Consider the following 7771-nt stretch of genomic DNA (forward strand, 5'->3'; position numbering starts at 1 on the left):
CGGATGCTTAGCATTGCTAGCAGAGGCTTAGTCAGGCCAAGACACTAAAGACACTAAATTTGTTTTAAAAGCAGATTGTCAAATTGAATTTAGAGAGGAATATTTAGTTCTATGATGCTCAGCACAATCCTGGATGTTGCATGCATTTCTGCCTCTTTCAAGTAAATAAAACTAATCAGTCAAAAAAAATTTGATGTCAGGGTACATCACAGACAAATTAAATCGAAATCTGGAAGGGGGACAGGAGGTAAGGCCTGCAACACAGACATCAAATTTTTTTCTTTTAATTCTTTTCAGGTGACACTAATGTGCTGTTTAATATGAGAACAATGAATGTATAATAGACTCCCAAAGTCCCTTCTATTCTGGCAATGATGATAGGTATGCTTTCTGGTCAAGGGTACCAGTATGAAAGTAAGGACTTCAGCACCAAAAGGGTGGTGCCTCCTGGGATGAGTCCTTGGCTGAGCATTTATTAGAAGGCCCTGACTTCCCCTTTTTTTTCCTCACTCCTTTCTCTTGCCTCATCCCATCCTTTAGGTAACAAATACTCTAAGGTTTCTCATGTCCATTCAAAGCCTCCCTCTGATAAAAGAATCGTCTTAATAACACATCTCTTTTTTCTTCCTTTTTTTAAAAGACTTGATTATTTACTTATGTATTTATTCATTTATTTATTCAAAAAGGCATAGATACAGAGACAGAGAGAGACCTTCCATCTGCTACTTCAAGCCCCAAAGAGCCACAAGGACCAGGGCCAGGCCAGGTGGAAGCCTGGAATTCCAGCTGGGTCTCCCACGTGGGTATGCAGAGACCCAAGCACTTGAACCAGCTCCTGCTGCTTTCCCAGGTGTGTTATCAGAGAACTGTATCATACATGAGGCAGCCCAGGACTCTGAGCCTGTGCTGCTATGGGATGCAGGTGACACAGGGCAGCAGCTTCACCCTTTGCCTCCATAACAAGGGCCCCCGATTCCCAATTCCTTCAAGAGCTCAGAGTTCAGGAAGATCTCTGTCATAAGGGAAGATGCAATAGATATGATAGGAAATAACTCACAGATTATCTCCAGAGTGAAGAGTGAAGGCTTTAGAGCTCCTGGACACAAAAGACCAGCTTCATCTCACTGCTCTGAGCTGCTGAGGGCTGCCCCTACTGTATCAAGGTGCCCCACTTATCTCATTTTTGGACATTCTTCATTTTTTTCCCATTCCTTGCTGTGTTCCCAGGACCTTGCAGAGTACCTAAACCCAGCAGGCACTGGGCTGGTGCTCTAGGGAGGAATAGATGTTTCCAAACCATGGAAGAGTACAATACCGCAAAAAAAAAAAAAAAAAAAAGACATTTGACTTAATGACATTTACCGCTTTACAATCTGCACCAGCTCTTTAAAAATAATAGGTAAGGATGGCAGGGAGGAGAAAATGGAAATTATTTTTAGATTTCGAAGCTAAAACATCATTCCCACTATTTTACAGCTTTGCTGCCTCCTTACGTGTTTCCGGGGGAAATATCTGTCTCTGGGACAGAAAGTGTAAATGGCAAATAACCAGGGCAACACATTCCCATTAGATTTCAGAAAAGAATAAAAGCTCGCAAGTGCTAATCTAACTTCAAACTGACAAAATAAAGACAAATTAATATAGGCTCTCTGAAAGTCTGGAGCTGAGTAAGCTACAGTGCTTGAAAAATAAGTAAACAGTCCCTTCTTCTGGTCATTATCCTCTGAAGTGCATGAGACATTAAATAAACAGTCATCTTATGTTCAAAATACTTCCAAGATGAAAAAGATTGTCAGCCAAGCATTTGCAGGAGATAATGGCAGAAGAAAAGACAACATCGTGGAGGGATGCCATCCAGAAAATAAAATCATTTAGCAGGCTTTCAGAACTGACAGGTTCTGAGGGAAGGAAGTTTCTCTCTTGCTAAAAAGAAATGTTAACGAGCTTTCAAAAATAATGTGTTGATTTATTCACTATGTTGGTGGTTTACAGGTAGCAGAGGGTGGGATGTGCTGAAGTTCTGTTCTTTCATTTGCTTGTGAACATGTGAAAGAACTGACGCATTAGGGACTTTCCAAAACCAAGAGAACGCAAAGTCCCACTCTATCACCTTAGAACAGTGCCCTGAAATTGACATTCAGACAAGATTCAAGGGGCTCAACAGGCTAATCCTCCAGCTTTAAGCACTGTAGCCCCTGTAGGAACTATTTTTTGTCCCTGTTGCTCTGCTTCCGACCTAAATCTCTGCTTATGTCGTGGGAAAACTGTGAAGGATGGCTCAAGTCCTTGGGACCCCGAAGAGGCTCTCACGCAAACAACTTACAGACTTCCACAAGCAAGTTACTAGTGCTGAGGAATGTAAGCAGGTTTGCTGGGCCTTACCAGACTTCACTGGGCTGTTTTGCTAGCTCACTGGGCTGCGCACGTTTTATAAAGAGATGGTTGCGACCTGTCCGGCATAGTGGGAGGGGAGCTGGTTTCCTGGTGAACGTGTCTCTAAAAGGAGAAATGATTAAAAAAAAAAAAGGCTCAGTTCCGGTGGCTATGGCTACTTGGAAAGTGAACCGGCAGATGGAACATCTTTCCCTCTCTCCCTCCTTTTCTCTGAATATATCTTTCAAAATAAAAGTAGACAAATATTTTTTTTAAAAGATTCAAAAGATTAAAGAAAAGCAATAGGGAGGTTGTTTTGCATCCCATTTTTTTTTTATCCTACGTGTTTTGATGTTTTTGTTTCTATTTTCATTTCTTCCAAATAGTTTCTTTGCTCTTGTCGATTCATCGCTGGATCATGAATCACATAATGGCATCATTTTACCTCGGAGGCTGGTTCACTTTCCAAGAGCGGCTTTTATATTTTCTTTTTCATTTCTTCATCCATGTGTTGGTTATTCAGTGGTGTGTTTTTTGACTCTATGGCGCTGTAAATTTTTATTTTACCATTATGCCTGTTGTTGATTTTGTTTTATGGATTTTCATTTAAGGGACTGTATAGTGACAGTGTAATAGACTATCATACCCAGATGTGAAGATACAATGCACTCTACTTCCAAATCAAAGATGGACTCCCAACGAAACTGTTGGACATATCTAGACAATAAAATACTGGATTGTTTGACATTGTCTGAACCAGCAATGGCACATTTAAACAAGGACTGTACTATTATAATGACATGGGGAAAACCAATACGAGGTGGGGATTTGTACAGAGGCTAGGGAAATCCCAATGGCTTCTCGGCCTTTTGGCTAAGATCAAGTATAGGGAAATCCCAGACCCTACGGAATTGTACCATAAAATTAAAAATAAAAAATTAAATTAAATTTTTAAAAAAGACTGAAAATTTTAAGGAAAACATCAGAGAGGTTTTTTTTTTAAATAAGCATAGCAAGTAAGATGAACTAGATTCGACTGCATAATCAGGGAAGTCTATTTGCACATGACACATGATTTGTGAAACTTTAATATCAATAACAGTAGTGAATAACTATTAAATTTTCCGAATGAGTGTTTGGCTCAGAGGTTAAGGTGTCAGCTGGATGCTCTTATCCCAACCCAAGTGCCTGGCTCCAGTCCTAGCTCAGTTGTCCATTGCAGCTTCCCATCACCTCTTGGCCTTTTAGCTAACATCAAGTGTAGTACCCATTTCAGGTTCCCGCAGGAATGAGCATCCTGTGAAACAGCAGGTGATGGATGGCTCAATCAGTTATGTCCTTGCCACCCACGTGGGAGACCTCTCACCTGGCCAAGGTCTCCGGGCTCCTCGGCTCCTCCATTGGCCTGGTCCAACCCTGGCTGATTTGGGCATCTAAGAAATAAATCAGTGGCTGGAAGATCTATATCTGTGTATCTCTCTGCCTTTCAAATAAAATAAATTAAAAATTAAATTAACTTTTTTTAATGTCATCAAGGGCCCAGCACAGCAGCCCAGCGGCTAAGGTCCTTGCTTTAAATGTGCTAGGATCCCATATGGGTGCCAGTTCTAATCCTGGCAGGCCCACTTCCCATCTGGCTCCCTGCTTGTGGCCTGGGAAAGCAGTCGAGGATGGCCAAAGCCTTGGGACCCTGCACCTGTGTGGGAAACCTGGAGGAGGTTCCTGCCCCCTAGCTTTAGATTGGCTCAGCTCCAGCCGTTGTGACCACTTGGGGAGTGGATCATCAGACAGAAGATTTTCCTTTCTGTGTATCTGAATTTCCAATAAAAATAAAATATTTTTAAATGCCATTAAAATTTCCAGATTTGATAATCAGTGTGATTATGCAAGAGAAATGCCTTTAGGATGTACCCTCTCAAGCAGGGTAAGGGACATGAAGGCTGTCACACATAATTCAGAAAAAAAAAATCTTGAAGAAAAAGAAAAGGACTTTAGTAAAGTGCTAACAATTGTGAAGCTGCTTGAAGGTTATACAGGAATTATTTATATGGCTTTTGGTGCTTTCCCCAGCTTGAAATAATTTCAAATGACAAGGTAAAAATGGTTTTTAAATTGGATTCCTGGGGTCCGGTGCAGTAGCCTAGTAGCTGAAGTCCTCGCCTTGTACATGCTGGGATCCCATATGGGTGCTAGTTCTAACCCTGGCTGCTCTGCTTCCCATATTGTGGCCTGAGAAAGCAGTTAAGGACAGTTCAAAGCCTTGGGACCCACATGGGAGACCCAGAAGAGGCTCTGGGCTCCTGGCTTTGGATCGGCTCAGCTCCAGCCGTTGCAACTGCTTGGAGAGTGAATCAGTGGACAGAAGATCTTCCTCTCCGTCTTTCCTCCTCTCTATATATCTCACTTTCCAATAAAAATAAAATAAATCTTAGAGAAAATGGATTCCTTAATATTTTTTCTGGCTCATTGAAGTATTCCCACAATCCCCAGTCCCTCTCTCTCTCTCTCTCTCAACCTCTTAAAAAAAATACTTATTCATTTGTTATTTGAAAGGCAGAGTTGCAGGTAGGGACAGGGCAGGGAGAGAGAGGTCTTCCATCTGCTGGTTCACCCTCCGAATGACCTCAATAGCCAGGGATGGGCCAGGCCAAAGCCAGAAACTTTATCCAGGTTCTGATGTGGATGCAGGGGCCCAAGTAATGCTAAGGATTCACTTACACAATGCTGTCAATCCATTAAACCTGGAAGAAACGCGTGTTTAGTTTGGAATTGTTACTAAGTTTCTAAGTAGGTAAAAGTACAGGCTGCTAGCAAACCTCTCATTCACTCCCTCGTTGATTGTCCATTCATCCAAATCCACAAGCTTATCTTGCATCAAGTGCAGTGTCTGGGGGTCATGAAAAGGAGAGTGAGCAGACTACACAGGCAGCACCAGGAGCCTCCTCAGCAAGCCCAAGAGTGAGATGACCACCCAGGAGCTGCAGAAGCGGGAGGGGCAGGACTGTCACTCAGGACCGCTCTCGGTAGTCACGCTAAGTCCGTTAAGAGCAGCACGCAGGTGCTCATCAGCTACGGCAACAAGAAGCTGCTGGGCTGCAAGAAGGCCTTTGACAGGTGCACTGCCAGGTGGTGCTGGAGAACGTGAAGGACATATAGACTAGGTTGCCCAAGAGCAAGGGCAAGAAGTCCAAGCCCATCAACAAGAACCGCTACATTTTTTTTTTGTAGTCTTTTTTTTTCCCATTGACATTTTTTTATTTTATTTTTTTTATTCATTGATTACATTGTATTATGTGATACAGTTTCGTTGGAACTGGGAATCACCCCACCCCTCCTCCCGCCCTCCCCCCATGTGGAATATTTCACCTTGTTGCATATCCACTGATCAAGTACAGTTGAGATTCCCTCTTTGCAAGCATAAACTAAACATAGAGTCCAACATCTTATAGTCCAATCTAGTTCCTCAGCTTGCTGGAGAGACCCTGTCCGGTCCGAGGGCAGAACCATCAGATTATCAACCCGATCAATTAAAGGCTCCAACATACCCTCAGCAACAATTAACTTCGTTGTGTAACTAATAGTTATAATATTGAGAACCACTACATTTTCAAGACCTTCCTGCCGGGAGACTCGGTCATGATGGTCCTGTGCAACCCGTTCACTGCCTGCAAGTACGGACCCCTCTACCACCGCTGCTCCCGCGGCCCCTTCCACCCCCTGCGTCCTGGCCGTGCACATTGCCCCTGCCACCTGCCCACCTACCACTAGATGAGCAAAGGTCCGTGGTTTTTCTAAAATAATAATAATAACAACAATAACAGTAAAAGCACTGCCTGGAAGGGGCTTCCAGGAAGTCAGGGATGGCCCTCAACCCAGTCACTCTCTCCTCCCTCAAGAGGCAGAATCCTGGAAGGGGAGTCAGCAAGTGAATGGATTGACAACCAGGATCAGGGCAGGGGATGGCCAAGGTGAATGGCTGTCAGCCTGAGGTGGGAGCACATGGCCCTAGTGGGCGCAGGATGAATGCAGGGAATTAACAGGTTGACTGCCAGACCATACCACCATGGAGCATCCATAGCTATTTAAAAATGAGACAGCATGTGTAACTCTATTGAGAAGAGAAAAATCTTTGTGCAGTACACTGAATAAATACAAAAAACATTCTTGAGAACATCACTTTCCGTTTCTGTTCACTCATCTATTCCACTCTCGTATCATGAGTGTGTGGGGGGGGCGAGGGGGGTAGGCATGCAAGAAACAAAAGTTTCACAATAAACTGCTAATATCATTGGGGGTGAGGATGGATTGGGAGATTGAAGTTTGAGCATAGCGTAGGATAAAAGCAACTCCCATTTCTGTATGAAAATATTCTTTCTCAGTTGCATTTCCTTTACAGTAAACATGTCTTCATGCCATCTGTGTGTTTTCTTTTCTAGATCAGGATTATATGATATGCAAAGAGGGAACTTATTCAACAAATGTTCATTCAGGTTCTCTTGTGCTTGACGCACCAACTAGACACTGGGAAAGCAGCTGTGAGCACTGTTGGAGGACATCCCTGATAGAGTTTATGGTCCAGCAGCAAACACAAACCACTGAACATGTGATTATAAGAAGGAAATAGAACACTCTGGTCAACAGTAAATATTAGCTATTAAATGGGGTACACAAGAAGTCTAAGAGGGACTGGCATTGTGGTACACTGTTTTAAACCAGCAGTACATGCTCCTATTCAATCCCCAGTTACTCTTCCAATCCAGCTAATAGACCCAGGAAGGCAGCACAATATGGTCCAATAACTTGAGCCCTGCTACTCATGTAGAAGACCAGAATAGATTTCCTGGCTTTTGCCTTCAGCCTAGCCCAGCCCTGGCTATTGTGGACATTTGGAGCATGAATCAACAGATGGAAAATCTCCCTCTTGCTCTCATTCTCTTCCCACCTCTACTCCGTTGCTTCGTCTTTCCAAATAAATAAATTAATAAACTTTTTTTTGAGAAATCATGAATGGGGTGCCACTTAAATTAAGATGTGGAAGAATCAGTGAGAATCCTTCCAACAGAAGATACCACATGTGTCAAGGCTGGTTAGAGTTTGGAGAGATGAAGATTGGATAAGAGTAGGGTCCAGCTGGGATCTCATGGGAGAGACAGAGCAAGATAAAGTTGGTTGTATGAGCAGGTTGGGATTATGAAATGACATGCCACAGGGTTGCCTCTTTACCGTTAGAACTACTGCCAGATTTTAAGTAGGGAGTAAAGGTCCTGGGGACTGGCACAATGGCTAAACTGGCTAGACCTCCCCTAATAAGCATGGAAATACCATATGGGCCACTTCCCATCCAGCTTCCTGCTTGTGGCCTGGAAAAGCATTGGAAGATAGCCCAAAGCCTTGGGAC

The 7771-nt window shown here is 43.2% G+C and overlaps 1 pseudogene; it reads left to right on the forward strand.

Annotated features, from left to right (window-relative positions):
* Nucleotides 1-5312: 5312 nt before the first annotated feature.
* Nucleotides 5313-6141, forward strand: LOC101529307 (small nuclear ribonucleoprotein Sm D2-like; annotated as a pseudogene).
* The last annotated feature ends 1630 nt before the right edge of the window (nt 6142-7771 follow it).

The sequence above is a fragment of the Ochotona princeps genome, chromosome 3 (genome assembly GCF_030435755.1).
Source record: "Ochotona princeps isolate mOchPri1 chromosome 3, mOchPri1.hap1, whole genome shotgun sequence".
Taxonomy (NCBI): domain Eukaryota; kingdom Metazoa; phylum Chordata; class Mammalia; order Lagomorpha; family Ochotonidae; genus Ochotona; species Ochotona princeps.